The 17,412-nt window shown below is 37.5% G+C and overlaps 1 long non-coding RNA gene across 1 annotated transcript in view; it reads right to left on the reverse strand.

Annotated features, from left to right (window-relative positions):
* Positions 1 to 17,412, reverse strand: part of LOC138686433 (uncharacterized) — a 55,229-nt gene that overhangs the window by 29,206 nt on the left and 8,611 nt on the right. The window contains exon 2 of the long non-coding RNA XR_011325813.1: positions 9,699 to 9,780. This is a non-coding gene — a long non-coding RNA (uncharacterized lncRNA). The remainder of the gene's footprint in view (positions 1 to 9,698; positions 9,781 to 17,412) is intronic.

Consider the following 17,412-nt stretch of genomic DNA (forward strand, 5'->3'; position numbering starts at 1 on the left):
AGTTTGAACTTAACAAGAAAGGCTTTTGCACGTTGCTAGTCAACACCCTCTTCAGTCAAATAATCCATATCAGAGCCCACTGCATGATTCGTGGAATAACTTATTTTTCAAGTGTTGATTTGCAGGCAACTTAGTGTTCTGAAAAGGCAAGAAAATGGTTTCTTCTCAGAAAGGCTACGATGGATTAAATGGCAGCTTCCCTGTAGCATCCTGTCAATGGATCCATACTCAAAAGTTTACATCGACCCATACATTACATTCAGTCTCAGGCTTTCTTCCGAGACCACGCAAAATAGTGACAGCTACCTTCTACAAATCTATTTGGAGTGCACCGACATTTATTTCAAAATCACCCAGAATAGTCCATGGAAGTAATATTCAGCTCTATGAGTGACCTAGATCCGTGAGACAATGTATCTCATGCCATCATCTCTTGAGCTACCCCGCTCCTTTCTTGCTCCTTCTTAGTCCTCCCCTCTACCTTTTCTACTTTGAAAATTTTGTTTAATACCAAGTTTTCAATGTTATTTTTTCCACCTCCATTTTCAAATCAATTATCCAGGTCAATGCTGGAGAATCTGGAGCCTCTGCTCAAATCTTAATGAATTTCAATGCAAAGCAAATAAACTAAGAGATATACAGTTAAACAGCTTTCTAGACAAGTCAGACGTTTTAAGAAACACATACCATGCCAAGTAGGCATAAGACTTTAAATTTCCTGTCCATGTTGAAAGGCAAGAAACCCTCCTCTATCATGTTTAAATGTTCTCAGACTCTGAATAATCCATTGAGGTACAGGCTTCCAAAAATCTGAGTTTAACTTCATAAATTTCCAATCACATTTGTAACAACAGTTCTCAGCACTGACAAATATTTACTCATAAGAAACTTTCAGGATTAGTCCATTTGTCCTAAAGCGGTAATTGCAAGCAGTTCAGATTAATAACTAGACCCCACTGTACTAGGTTTGTACATATTGCTAAAACTGCCTCCATCTCACATGTTTGGCAATGTAATGACTAAAAAAACTGTCTGGCATAGCCAGACAATGAGTGCAAACCCAAAAGAACTGCTGGCAAATAGTGGGCAGCTAGACACCGCTTTCTCTTGCCCATTTTCTGCGCAACTCTATCTCTCACTGTAATTTGGGCAAGGAATTGTTTGGGTAAGATAAAGAAGATATACGGTGAAGTGAAACAGCAAATGAGTAGCTATAGAAAACAACCAGGACATGAAACCAAGTGCCTTGTCGCCCTGCTGTTCACTGCCTCACAGCTCACCTCCAACAGGACAGGCTTCTGCAAAATCATGAGAAAGCAGAAAAAAGCAGCATTATAGACTATATTTAAAAATATGTATATAAGTCTCAAAGGAAAAAAAAAATGCCGACACAAGAAATACTACCATATTGATTCACAATTTGGGGGAAGGAGGGAGACCTTTTCCTTTGGCTTAAGTGAATTCAGAACATAGCCATGTACTACTGCTGCTGACAACCCAAGCCATGCACAACATGGAAACAGTATCTCACTTAGCCAGGAAGAGTTCTCTCTCTCCATGAGATATTCACAAGTGAAAAAGGGACACATGGTATTTCCAGCAGGTAACTCCTCCTCAGCGTTAGTGGAATGATGAGTTGCCAGGTTGGTGACTGAAATGCCATGCTCTCCAGCCCTGCCTCCTTTCCTAGGGCTACGCTGGCCCTTGGCATTAAAATGATCCTGAAGCACCAAGACCTCAGAACGTTCCCAAGGCAAAGATGCTGTTCCTAGGGACATGACCCCAGGCTTACAACCACAGAAATTAATAATAATGGGGATTAACCTCAATCAAAGAGTAAGATAACACAGTTTCCACCGATGATCTCAGCAACAGAGCATCTCAAACCATCCGCAGGGCCAAAGGATGATCTTTACATTGCTTTCACACCATTTGAAAGGGCAAAACTGCAGGTGTGGAACAAAGTTATAATACAGTAAAATGCATTTGACATTTAGTACCATCCAATACAGACAAAGCAGATGTTCCCGAAACCTTTTCTACTTGTCTTCATTCCAAACGGTTTGAGGTACAATTTGAGGCTGGTCCTAAAAACATTCCTTTATTATCGGCTTAAATTCTTTTCCTAATTATTAAATTCTTTTACTATTTTTACTTTTGAGTTATATCATGCTCCAAGGAAGGTAAAACTCTGCTAAAAGCCCATCATAACAGTCCTCTTACAGGCACTGTATGACACAGAATTTCTATATGCTGCTCCCTGATTTTATATGAATATTTTTGTTTATGAGGTAGCATAAAAAATTCTTGTATTTCCTACAGTGTTTAGAGAATATCCCAATTTGCTGAAATTAAACTAAGACCAATACCTTTATAGAAATATTGTGACTTCATCCAGGAAAGGTATTTCATTTCTATGGCTTCAAAAACAAACATCTGCCATAAAAAAAGCCACTTCATTCACTTGAAAGTATTAAAAAAAAAAAATTAAGAAACTTGCATTTGTACTGGACTAACAATTGAGCATTTAGAACAGAAGAGCCAAATGAGGATAACCAAACTAAAAGGCACTTTATAAGAGTTATGTCAAATAACTTGCTCCCTGCTGCAATCATAATACATCAGCTTTTCTTTTGTTTTCCTTTTTCTTTTTACTTTTGTCATCTCTCCCTCTCCCCCCCCCACTTGCTTAAAAACAAAAACAGTCATTAACTTGTCACTTTTTTTAAAAAAGTAACTTGAAAAAATTGAACAAGGAGAAGCAGTCAACAATGTTCATCTTGGATTGAGAAGTTTAAATTAATTGGCTTTGTATTTATTATGCATACAGATGAAGACAGAAAGACTATCTTCACCATTTTAATATACCTTCCCCTCCATTTCCCACCCTACGCAGCTATTATACAAAGTGGATTTGGGTGATTTGGGATTCCCCCCCCACCCCAGGAGGCTTCTTTTTTTTTTTTTCCAGAAAGCATTGAAAGCAAGTTGCATAAATTCTAGCATTCACAGTCACGCCAGCATTGCTCCCCCCAAACTCTTCATTTGATTTGATTAATCACTGTACCTGAAAATATTAATTAATTTCTTCTCTAATCATATAAAGTTTACAATAAGCACAGAAGAGGGAATCTGATCATTCTTATTTACAGTATTGCTTTAGACCGTAAGCATCTCAAATAGAGAGGAAAAAATATGGCAAAAACTGCCTTCTTGTCTGCAGTATTTACATGCTTTACATAGTTTAAAAAATATGTGGCTTATTAATGACTGATTTTTCAACCTCTCCAATAAGCTTTTTATTAACATGACAGTCCTTTACTTGCAAGTGTCAAGCAATTTCATACTGTGCATGTATCCTTTATGATGTTTAATATAAAAGATAGTACAGTATTTATATCCCTCACAATAAGAGAATGGATTGTTTTAAGGTTATACAACCCAGCTGTGATAAAGAAAGAAGGAACCTTACAAAATGATAAATATTTTCATTAAAAAACTTTAAAACTAAAAGTTCAAAGATATGTTCTCCTCTCTTATATCTTGTCAAAACATGACTTAGGACCCAAAACTAATCTACTTTCAATTTTATTCCATATTTCAGTGCTGTCATAGTACTCAGCAGAGAGTATTGGAATACGATCATTTTTTATTTTGTTGATGTTACCGACAGCTTTATTTCACAAAGCAATCTTATACTATGTCTGCCACTGGCAGGTCACAAAGGTCAAATAGTCTATCCTTACAGGTAGAGAGCTTATTAAATGGCACGTCTATTAAACCCAATGGACAACATAAAGAAACATTTCAGCAAAATACTTTTAACATAGTTCAGTAAAGACACAGTCAAAAGGGTATTAAATAATTTGAACCGAGACCAGTAAGAATTTTTTTATAAGCGTCTTCAAAATTATGCTTTGTACAAAACATTTCAAACAGACAGTAGGAGAAAGACCTGCAGAAAGATGAACTTTGTCTGTGCAAATATTTACTTTGTATTATGCATTTACAGCTGCACACTCATAGCACATTTAGTGCTAGGTGGCTTACCAAAGATAAGTTTCTGCCTTCTAGGACTGTTATTTAATGAAACATTAAATTTAAAATTATCATGAAATTTATATGATACCTTCTTCAGCAGTATTTGTACATGTGCTTTACATACTAACATGGATCACCATAGGCTAATTCTTCAGAAGCAATATATTTTAGCTATTTATTTTCAAATGACATAATTAATCACATAATGGTTTGGGGAAAAATCCAATTACATAAATCAGAAAAAGGCACTCAAATAAAATCTTCATATAATATCTCATCAAGTCCACATAATTCTCTTTAAGAGGATGTATGCTTTGCAAGACCAGAATATTTATAGATAGACATTTTAAAATGTGATTTTATCTCTGTTTCTGGCATCCTTTCATTATTTCACTATTTGCCAGTTACCTATCATATGCTGGATGTCAGTATTTCAATATTTGTATTTGCAAGACTGCATTTACAAAAGAATAACAAAATAAAGACATCTTTGGATTGGGAAACCTATACAATCAGATGTTCATCTTCAGACTTAACCCTTGCAGCTCAATCAAAGAAAGCATTCCAGTTGCATTTTTAAGTCATATATACTTATTTCTGCACAGCTAAAATTCTGAATACCGGTATGCAGAGTCTGTGGACTCTCATATACAGTTTATTAGATACAGTACTTGGTCTACTGTTATCAGAAGATTCACCTAGTCAGATAATTAATAAGATACAGAAACATAAAACATGAGTTGTTAAAGTTTACAATTACCTTCCCTCACAGCTCCATTCTAAATGCACTGTCCTTGCTTTAACACATAGTAAATCATCTACCTAAATGTATTTGCACCCAATCATTTTTTAAAGTCACAATCTTTGTAGTGTCAACTTGTCAAGGGTCAAAGGGAAGAACAGGCAAGATTCCCAAATCAATCTGCTTGTAGAAACTGTCTCATTTCATTTCAAATTACCTGCTGTGGCTGAAGCAGGCTATGGACAAACTGCCTTCCTCCATAAACCATGACAGCACAGGTCGAACTTATGTGATCATTCATAAGGGGCAAGTCATGCTGGGTCTGTCATTAACTACTTTTAAACTGCTGTGCAGGGTTAAGTGATCTTGCAGGGCAGCAGCAGATATAAATACTATTTGGACAGTTTAACGTCAGGCGACAACTCCTCTGGGATTAAAACCGTGTAACCCAATAGCAGTGTTATCGATATAAGGATTAAGGTACTTTAGGACTGTTTCTTGCACTCACGACTTTTCATTTGTTGCATGTTATTAAGGCATCAGATGCATAACACAACACCCCCTAAGAGGCTCCCTAAAATATTAGCAGCAACACTCACCATCTCCTGTGGAGGCATTCCCAGTTGGTTTAGTTTTGTCCTTGTGTAACTGCCCAATCCAGAAGAGGATACTACTAATCTAAGAATGTATATATATTGCAGCAACTAAAAATACGTCCGGCTGTGTGATTCACGGGCAAGGGAAACAGTTCAGAACCAACTCTCCTTGAAGTCAGCCTGGGCAGGTACCACCAAAGTCCATATTAAACACAGTACTTCAACAGATGCCCACTTTCAAATATGGGAGTGGATCTATTAATTGAACCTGCTACATAGCTAGCCGATAGGAATACAAAAAGACCACTGCACAGCTTAATAAACTGTATAAGTAATTACTGCATAACAACTTACTTTGTGCTTCGGTCACTTCTCCTCTGGTCACCATTATACTGATACACTCATATGAACAAAAGAAAGGTACTTGTTAATAATTAAAACCAGCCATCATCCTTTTCATCATCTGTGGACAGCAAAAGCCAGAGAAGATCTCTTGGACTAATGAATTAAGCTGGTCTCACTATCAAAAAATAAAAGTTCTTAAAGAACTATATGATTTTTCCTGATTCTTTATTCACCATCATGTTCTTATTTAATGACTACAAACATAGGTCACAGTATCCTTAATGCATTTGTCTCCAGTCATGAAGCAGATGGATATTTTTACTAGAACATGCAGGAAGAGACCAGTACTCCAATTTGCTGAAGATGACAAACTCTTGCTCATTACATGATGCACTACTCACTAGTATGATATATATGCAAAACCATACATGAAACAGTGTGCTAACAGAAGGGAGCTGATTTATCAGTGTCTCATAAAGCACAGCTGACAGTGGCACTAAGAAAGAAAGAAGTAAACCTTAATCTAACAAAATCCCAAACTTCAGAGCCACCATAACTTAATGCAGGAGAGATCAAGAATACATATGCTTTTGAAAAAGAAAGTATCAATACAACTTGTTCAGAATCGAATGTCACTTTCTGAGGCACACACAATGACACTGGGTTTTGGAGGTCAGCTTTCCAGTAGGAAAGGTGAGGTGCAACGGTTCTCTTACAGATTGCCAGCCTGTTGGCATTACAGATCATCTCTTCCTTTATACTTAACTTTGCCCATTGATCACTTAGTGCTCTTACATAGCACCAGACTTCTCATCAGCATTTTTAAAAGGACAGCAACATATATCCACATCCACCACCCTCGTTCCTTGGTATCACTGGGGTTTGGGCCCCAGCTCCTTCCCTCCAGCTCTAGGCTTCTCACTAAAACTTCCTGGCTCTCTTCTGAACAACAGCCAAAAGGATGTCATCAACATGGGAGGATGAGATTAAACAGCAAGTCACACTTTCTTTATTCCTCTGCACAGGCATAGCGTGTATTCAGAAGCTATTCTATGCGTCCGCAAGTATGGAAGGCCCAGATCTCCTGGGTCCAGTTTAAATCCACAATGAACCAAATGGGGAAGAGACCTCGTCCATAAGGATAGAGAGTTTCCATCGCCATCCCTAGCACTCCAGGCCTATGCACCCATTCCCTGCAGGTAGGCTCCAATCCACAATTCAAGACCTGCCTGTGTGTCACTGTCCCATGTCTGAGGACTGGCCCTAGGCAACCTACTGCTCTGGACCAACCATCAGGTCCCCCAGCTTGTGACAAACACACCGACCCAATCTCACTTTTTTCTTTCCCTCCTAGAGGGAATCGCATACAAGTCTCAGTTCAGCAAATTCAAATCCAAAACCCGCTCACCAAATGGTACCTCTACGCTGACCTCTCTCCCAGATCAGACCCAGTTTGTCCCTTACATACCGGCTTATAATTATATGGGTTTGCACTCCCTGCACTTGCTCCTGCACAGGCTCCCCACCTCGCTGTGAACCTCCACTCTCATTTTTAACATACACTCCCCAAAAGCTCACTTTTGTTGTCTTTACTTCCTCCTCTTGCCTTTGCCCACAGGGAATCCCTGTTTCCAGCTCAGATGCCGTGACAAGAGCCGGCAGCTGCTGTTGTTCAAAGCCCTGAACACCAGCTGCAGCCACAACATGTACACATGCAGGCGGAGTCCTTGACCACTGCAAGGTCTGTTGTGACCTCCCACGTATAGCAACATTATAGTTTCCCGAAGTTTATAACTTTTTAAATTCAGACAAAATGTCATAACAACAGTGAAAAGACCGATCACTGACTTCTAAAAATATATCTATGAGAGCATGCTAGTTCAAAGAAAATAAACCTAGGAGTGTCAAAATGGGCAAAACTACCTGTCTTCCACTAATTTCACACCTGAAAACAAATGCTTCCTGCTTAAGTTTTTCACGAAGCCAAGTAAACTTTCAGACCAGTGGCTTTACTTTAACAGTTACTCGCAACTGAAAAGAAATGTATGACAATGTATGTTAACAATGTCACTCAAATTAGTGGAGTACAGGTTGTGGTATCATATTTTAGCCTTTTTTGAAGACAATAACACCTTTTTTGTGTGTTTATAAATCCACATAATGAATACTGACATGAAGTGAAATAATAATTCAAACTTACTCCTAAGGATCTGCTACCCTCCCACTTCCAGTCTTGCTTTCTAGAACAGTAGTAGAAGTAACACTCTTACATTGGGTATTTTAAGTACTACAATTAAAAAAGGGAAGAAAGCACCAAGAAAATCTTCTGAGTTCATAAATAACACAGACTTACTATTAAAAAAGCCTGTATCGCATGAACAACTACATAAAAAGGTTGTTCAGCCTGGAGAAGAGAAGGCTCCATGGAGACCTTGTAGCAGCCTTCCAGTACCTAATGGGGGCCTACAGGAAAGATGGGGAGGGGCTCTTTATCAGGGAATGTGGTGGCAGGACGAGGGGTAATGGCTTTAAACTGAAGAGGGTAGATTTAGATTAGATGTAAGGAAGAAGTTCTTCACTGTGAGCGTGGTGAGGCACTGGACCAGGTTGCCCAGAGAGGCTGTGGATGCCCCATCCCTGGCAGTGTTCAAGGCCAGGTTGGATGGGGCTTTGAGCAACCTGGTCTACTGGAAGAAGGTGTCCCTGCCCATGGCAGGCGGGTTGGAACTAGATGATCTTTAAGGTCCCTTCCAACCCAAATCATTCTATGATTCTGTAAAAACAAACCTTTTTTTTTTTTTTTTTTCCCCCCACCTTTTGTCCTTCAGATAGCATCACATAAGAAAATTCCTTTACCTATCAGTCTACAGTGGCTGGCTGCTGTATTTAATTCTGCAGTATAAGCTTATCGATATCAATATAACAAGTATGCAGATCTTCTGAATGTTTCCTAGGAATTTTCTATATGCACCGTTGAACAAAGGAATTCAAACTAAATCAGTAGTCAAACAAAGAAACAAGACAAACTAGACAAACGGGTCACTCAGACACCACTTTTTCCATCTGTACAAGATTAAACATTTAGTAACAAAACTTCATAATAAATATGTGATTTGACTTACAGTCTTTTAAATATCTCCTTTTAGTGCTATTATTTACACATTTCAAATTAACAGTACAACAGTCTCTAAGGCTCGGTGAAACTTGCAAATTCCACCCGATAAATAAAAAATGTTGTAACCAATGGGAGTTTTGACTCAAAGGATTTCAGAAGTTTTGATGCATGGGAATATGTATTAGATATTAAATACCTTTTCAGGATGTATTGTTTTGTAAATGATAGCATATTTATTTTAAATTATTACTTCCATGCTAACACTACAGAAATTAGTAGAAATTCTAAACCAATTTATACAGTAACAAAATTGTTTTCAACCTGTGGCACACAGCTTACATGTATCACATAGCTACATCATCACTGTAAAATGTTTAGAAGGCCAAAAGAGTAGGTAGCTGGTCCAAACCTTCAGGTCAAAAAGGGCAGAGTAATAAAAACCGAAAATAAGAGACAAAGTAGAGAAAGTTTAGTTGTTTAAAGATCGTGTTTCTCAGAGGAAAAAAAACCAACACCAATCTTTGAGCCATTTGTGAATTATATCTGTAACTACTTGAAACAAGCTCAAATGCCATCATGAAAGACAAAGAAAATTAACACAAAGACAAATCCTGGGTTACCTCCTACCTATCTGCAAAACCTGATTTGTTGAAAAAGCAGTGAGCAGTTTCTTCACATCTCCCTTGCTACAGTTTCCTAACCTCAGTAGCAGAGGGAGGCTAAGGACAATTTGTGCTTATTAGGATTCTTCTCTAAGCAGGATGGAAATCACACTTAAATACACTCAGCTAAATGAGATTCCCCGTTTTCTTAATTTTTCTTTACCTTTACACATAGTGGTATCAAGAAAATAATTTACCAGGTTCATCGCATTCCTTCAACTGCTGTCATTCATTTTGCTACTTCTTCATGACACTGCAGCACATTTCCTTCTCCGTTACCTAGGGCAGAAAAATGTAACATCTAGAGCTGTTCAGCTTTTCCCCAGTCACCTGAACAGAAATTTAGCGTATTCTTGACAAGTAATTATTGATAAAAAAAAATCTTAAACATTATCTGCAAAATTCTTCTCAGTTAAAAAGTAAGAATAACAGTTGAAATGTTAACTAGGTAACCATTTATACAAAATATATAATTGAATGGAATTATTTAAATACTAAAACATCCGAGTCACCACAAACCAATTAAAAAGCATTACCTGAAAGTTATAATTTCTGCAGTAAAACTATCCCCTTGAACTGTAAGCCATGGAGTGAAAGAATAACATCCAGGCTCATCATGAAAAGAAACGACCCTATTATCGTTGGGATACAATGATTAGCTTAACCTACAGATACCTTACAGTATTGCCTAGCTGGTGGAAATAATTGAAGCAATCAGATCAAAACAGAAGCACCAAAAAAAAACCCCAAAACCAACCCCCAAACTCTAAGAATCCTTGGACTGATAACAGTATGTGTTAAATTAGAGTAAAACTTGTGCAGATGCAGTGTGAGTTTAAGACAGTATCCTGAAACAATGGGCTATAAGTCCACTGAATAATAAACTATTACAGGAATTTTGACTAACCCTCCATGAATGCCATAAAGTCTGTAGCTCCTGAGGGCTCATTCCTTGCCACGCCTTTTCTTTAAGAAGGAATGATTACAGGATACAACAAGTTTCAAACCTATCCATATGCAGATGTCAGCAAGCTATGTACCTTATTAGTAAATGGGAACAAGTACAGTCGCTTGGATAACACAGTATTCAATTACAATGATTATTTGAATTAAAAACAGATGGCACAAGCTTGATGTAAAATCAAGTTCCTTGGCAGCAAAGTGCAATATGAGGAAATGCCTGACATAAATTTTAGTAATAAAAATTATTCCCTCAAAAGAATATTGAAAGGCAACTTGATGGAAACTCCCAATTAATTCCGATATGTCTTGGACAATACTCTTGTCTTACATACTTAATAAAAAAACCCCAAACCATCACCAACAACAAAAGCATCTTAATCATGACTGTTTTCGCATTTGATGGCAGGGAAAACACATCTGTTGGCTGTTTTGTAAATCTGCCTTAAGATTTTCATTCAAACTGCAGAAGGCTGAACTTGATTACTTTCAAGGAATGAACCAGGCTTTACGCTCTCTCAAAAAAATCATTGGAAAGAAGACACAATGGAAATATGGTATTCAGAGCCACCAAAGTCAGCAAAGAGAAAGAGGAATAGGAGCACATGACCCTTCAACTGGTCTTCAGCCCTCGGCACCTTCGCCCCCCGGTATAAAGGCCCCACTATAAATGTTGCTGTTCGGCAGAGAAAACATAATTCCCGCAGCAATTTAAATGATTTCCACTTTCCTGATCTCAAAGAGATCAGCTGTTGAAAAACCACCTGTTGAGTCACCAGCGCTAGCTCCATCTCCAAAGCCCCACCTCCACTGCGGTCGCTGCATCATCTCTTGCGAACCGAAACATGACACAGCAAAAGAACACGACATAGGCAGAAACCTTCCCTCCCTGCAGCCAGCCCTTGCAGAGAAATGTAGGGGCAGAGTGACTTGAAAAATCAGGGAAAAACCCTCTTCCTTCCCAAGGGCGGGCAGAACAGCCTGGCTGCCAGGCCCCCTCACTAACAACCCCTCTCCCGCTTGTTCTCCAGCTGCGGCGCTTAGCGCTTCCTACAGGTCCTTGCAACCCTCCGTATCTCCACCTCAAGTACTAGCATGCAAATACGGATTAATTCCTCTAAATCTAGTACAGTAGCTCCTGCTTCACATGGAAGAGAAAGGCAAGTTTACAGTTGAGATGCTTTATTTAGATGTTTGAGTTAAACAAAGTGACACTGACGCTTAAACAAGCTTTAGAAAAGAAAACCCCTTGTGTCACAATAGGAAAAGCAAGTAAACACTACAAAACTGAAAAACGGCCAATTTTCCTCTGCTTAGGATTTTCCAAGACCATTATTTATATCCTCATACTAAAGCTTTCCCTATTTAGTAAACTGATGAAGTTAAACCAACACAGACACATGTGTAGGCCTTATTATTTTTGTTTTGATGGGCTGGGCAAAACTGTGAATTACAGGTATGAATCATGCATTTACTTTTAATAAAACAGACCTTGAACTTTGCAAAAGGAGGATGACACACCAAAAAACTAATTTTGAGGTAACTAAAAAAAAAATAAATTCCTGCCATTCAGCATCTACATGGAGTAGGCTCATTTATGACATAGCAGAGATTAGCCATTCCAAAGAGACAGATCCTAAAAATATTAGGTTATATAAATTAATGCATCACAGCTACATGCTGCAACAAAAAAGATAATTTCAAACACTGATGCAATTAAGGGCAAGAACTTAACCAGAATACATTTCTTTAATCAGTTTAACAAGAGATGCTGATACTCTTGGCCCTTGCGTGTTTAGAACCATCCAGAAGACAACTAATTTGGTTTTTTGTCTATAAGAAAATTTGAATTTCCACTAATTGGGTTGTCGAGCTGCTTTCACAACACATCTAACAAATATTTACTTCAGTTGTTCAATGATGTCTCTGAATCACCCCAGATATTTCCCCCAGCCAACAATTTATCTTCCCCACACTTTGCTGATTTTTGCTTTTAGCTTATACAAGCACACAGCTGACCGCTTTAAACCCAGAGCTCCTCTGCTCCCCAGAGCTTTCTTCTACCATGCACTGCAAAGCCATCTCCGACAGTGAAAAAGTTAAATGATATAAAATCCCTGTGATGCAGTCAACAGGAAATACCAGTGCCAGCACCCTGCAAGCAAGCATTTTCTTCACATGGAATGTGTATACTTTTGAGAAAAAAGTTACATGCATAGAAGTCTTAATTTAATTAAGAATTTAAATACAGAGCTTTAGTTGACTGAAGCCAACAAAAGAATAGGTAGTTTCTCTTCAAAGATAATAGCAATCTTGTACATAAGCCCATGACACAGGAAAAGAAGAAATCATCCTCCTCTGTGTGTTAAAGGTCATAATAATAGTTGGACCAGCAGAGAAAGCAAAGGCAAGAACTATTAGCAGACGATGATTCAGGGTAAGAAAAAGGTTAAGTGGAGGGCAGCAAAAAGCAAGAAGCTATGCAGAGCAAGGCTGAGGAAACTCAAATTCTACATTTGAAAACCTACAAATATATTACAAATGTATTACATCTGAAGGAAAAAAAGTATAGTTTAAGGCAAATATCAAAACAAATTTTCAGGGATTCTTGCAGATGTCAAAGGTGTCAAATAACCTAACTAATCATGCTTCTATTGATATTAATAATTAATGCTAACATCCAATTAATAAATGTTCCATTTTTTTTGTTCTTCTAAGTACCATAAGGTTTACTAAATATTTAGGCTCTAATTTGCCCCTTGCAAATCTCAATGTGAAGACATCAAAACCTTGAGAGTCATAACAAGAGAAATTTCAAACCTAATATTTTGATTGCAGTAAGTATTTTAAGAGCTAAGTATACTCCCCTCTGTTCCAATTTGAGACTATGTTGCTTCTACGTTACACTGAACTAAGTCCATGCTAATTTAGGCTATAACTATTTGCTTCAAAGACTTCTTTTTTTTTCCTTCCTTTTCAGAACAATGCTGAAAGGAACTATCAACTTAAAAAGAAAAAAATCTTTGTGACGATTGAAAGGTCTATAACATCGGATATGTAAATTAACACTAAATATACTTCATATATTCAGAAACACTTTGTGAAATATTAGTTATTCCTTCATTTCATTTTCCCTGCACTGAAGAAATTGTCAAAAACAGTTTTGGTTCAAACGACCTGCAGTTAGCAACTCTGAGAACTGTAAACTCACCCTCCGATGCAACCTGTTTTTAAGTCTTATTTCACTGTTTAATTGAAACAGCCAAAAAAAAATCAGATGCTTCTGAAAGAGGTTCCATCTAAAAACACGGAAACCTGTCCTGTGTTTTAACTACATCTATTTTTGTTAGAATCAATGAAATATAAGAAATTTTAAATTAAGTGCAAACCAGCATTGCGTTTCCACTATAAAGAGAACATTTTTAAGGTTGGAAGGAAATGGGAGGCATTAGCACAACGAGAAGTTCAATTAGTATGCAGAGTATGTGAATATACATTTATCTTCAATTGCAGCTACTACCTTAAGCTGTCACATGAAGCTTTATATGTTCAGTATATATTCACTGCATCTAGCATTCTGTGCCCAAAAATTACCTAATAATTTTGTCGTATTTCATACAACTATAGATGCTTTGTAAATCTTTTCATTTCAATGAAGGAAAAGAAAGACTAGAAATACAAAGCAGCTAAGTAAGTGTCAGTGAATATGTTTCCAAAGGAAAATCTAACAACAAAAAAAAGGTGAAATCTAATTTTCTGTGTGTCAGTCAAAGAGGAATGGGAAGAGAGACAAGGTCTTGAGTGACTTTTCTGCAGTTACTTTGCATCCTTAAATATATTTATTACACAAAACATTCACCTTACTTGCTTTTACTTTTCAACTTCTGTTTAGGATTCCATATACTGTACTTACATCTTTACGGTTCCCTATGTTCCGCCACACAGCTATTTGCCACATCCACATATGTTTGACTCCTTTGGGCATTCCTGTAAAGCCAGTAGGGAATTTCTTTTTTAAGCAAATCCTGTTAATGTAGCTAAATCTTCCATGAGTAGCTTTGAAAGTCTGCCCTATAATGCACTGACATAAAAGAGCATAGTAATAGTTGCTTGGCAGGCAGCTTGAAGGAAGTGAGAAAGAAAGAGAAAATATATAAACAATACTTTGCCAATTGTGGAGTAATAATAGTTTTTCCATTGGTACCCTTAGCCAGAAAATGCTGCTGGACTGTCATTACCCATCCTTATCATTGCTGGCATAATTGTTCACACTACTAAATAATAACTTCACATTTACTATGCACACAACTAAAATACCTATTGCAAGATAGTGCAAGAAGCACAATTTGAAGGACCTAAGTTTATTTCCCAGGAAAACCCATTTTCCATCCATTGTCGTCAGGTTCAAGCCATTTACTTGTAAAAACTCAGGACTAAATGAGTCTATGTTTTATTTTCAACACTATCACACGGTATTTCCAGTAGGTGCATTCTTGGTATACTATGATAATCAAGTGCTTCATTTCAGATGCCTTTGTGTCAGACACTTTTTCCATTTCCTTTAAAAAGTAAGCAGTGTGATGATATTTGACAACCATTCACTGAAGCTACTGTTTGAATTAAAAACAACAAAATTCATTTAAAGCTAAATGCCATCTATCCTTCACAAGGCTATTCTTTGAGACAAGGAAACAACAGAAATAGGAGGCGGCTTTTCCAAACAACAGCCCATCTCTTCTAGAGATGCAGGGGTACTCTTGCAAAAAGGAGGAACAGCATGAAGAAGAGAGCTTGTCCCACACTCCTTCTATGCTGGCAGATAAAGCTGGGCAGCTCTATGTTAGAATAGTAGTTGGAGAATCACCAGGTAGCACCAGGGGGAAAGCACCCTTGTTTTTATTCCCCTGTAAATGCTCAGTTTTAGAATTATCTTATGTAGCCACTAAAAATGAGCAGCCAAAAGAATAGCAGAATAATTGCATATACTTTCTCCCTCTTTCTGCAAATGTTCTTCCTCTTTGAAACCTCGAAGGCCTTTCAGATGTTCAAGGCCTCTCTACATTTGGGGAAAAATTTGACACCATGAACTGGCACAAACCAGGGGAAAAAAAGGCTCTTCCGCAATGGGACTGCCATTGCCCAGGGCGCTGCGGAATGTCATCAGGATACAGGACTTGCAACACAGATTGAAAGCAGTAACACATCTCAGAGGTGGCACATCGAAAGAAGAAATGACCATAGCTTTAGCTCATATTAAGTGCACCTGACTCTAGTTAATTCCATTATATCCCTAGTGGCAATAAAGCTACTGAAGTTTAATGAGCATTGCTGGTTGACGGAATTCTAGAGATTTATCTGTTAAGACTACAAAAATAATTCCATGGCTTTGTTTCTCATAAGTAAATTGCTAGGCTGCCCTCAAACACCAAAATTAAGATAAAACTACAGTCTTGTTTCCATTAAGCAATGTTAAATGCTCCTACTTCCTCCCCTTTTAGCGAAAGTAGAATGCCTCATGCTAATAGCTCTCATCGCTGGAAATGAGAGCAAAGCAGCTGGGCAATATAATGAGTTGAGAAACATATTCCCTTCTCCCAGGTCCCTTACACAAGCCTATACCCAGCTGTGATCCCAGCCCCGCCCCCTCCCCCCCCACAGTTTCTATAAATAAGAAGAATATATGTCTGTTAATATCTTGTATGAAGCACATTTCATTCAATCAATGCTTTCATCAATGGACAATCCCACAAAGTACAGAAATTTCAAAATTTCTACATGGCACAACTGTCTTTCTTACAAAACTCTTTCTTACACTAACTACCAAATCTACTTTGCTCAAAATAGTTAAGACCTTGGGTCAAGGAGACAGTGGCACTAGCACTCAACAGAAAATGTGCTTCTCTACACTAAAATAGCCACTTAAGCAAGAATGTGGAAATGATTTATCTTGCACTGTTTGAAGTCGGATCTTCACCTCAGCTATGTCATGACTGCACAATCAGTCAGAAGACGACTGTTAGACTTTCAAACAAAGAAAAGGATATTCAACTCTTCACTATGAGTATCTAACAAGTAATATTACCTTTCAGAAAATAAGAAAAAGCATAAATACTAGCTAGTGGAAACATTCACATTTATAACATTGGACTTAGAGACCTTCAGTGTTCCAGTCCCCAAATATAAATCTGTGTTTAATAGAAAGGTAATGCAATTTCACTGAAAGCTATTTCATTTAAATAAAACTGTGTTTGTAATCCTAAATATTGTAGCGCTAATTAGTGTAAGATAATCAGAAAAAGATCAATCTGAAAACTTAAATTGAAGCTTATTAATGAAGTCTTGTAAACAAAATCAGATTTTGAGGCAAGAAAACAGCCAGGTAAGTTTGATTTGGGATTCAGTGATACTGTTCATGCATTCACTATACTTTAGCAGCTATACAAACTATAGGCAATTTTAAAAGTAGAAGACAATAAAAGGCTTTCCAATTATGCACACTCAATATTGGTAATGCTTATGCATTCACCTAACAATTTGCAGGATCAGACCCTACAGAACAACCAGATGGTCTTCTGGAGAGATGATGAGTCCAATAAGATCACAAAATTATGCACCTGTGAGATCAATTTTTTTTTTAACCGATCTATTTTCCAGAGACCTAATTACCTTTAGAAATCCCCTTCCTTAAGAAATCAGTTAAGCTGTTAATGTGAAAAATAAGTAGTTGTCATAACTACGGGCACAAGTGCTTCTACTGGCATTGAGAAAGCTGCCAACTTGCAGAGAATCTGGCTCCACAATCTATTTTGCTCCTATAGCTTTTACCAATGTAGTGTCTAAATAAAATTCAACCATTGTACTCTTAAAGAATTAGAAAGTTCATGTTTCTCACATTTATAGGACATTCTCTCAGCAAGACCAGAATTCAAAGCAATAATTGAGGGAATTAGG

The sequence above is a fragment of the Haliaeetus albicilla genome, chromosome 8 (genome assembly GCF_947461875.1).
Source record: "Haliaeetus albicilla chromosome 8, bHalAlb1.1, whole genome shotgun sequence".
Taxonomy (NCBI): Eukaryota; Metazoa; Chordata; class Aves; order Accipitriformes; family Accipitridae; genus Haliaeetus; species Haliaeetus albicilla.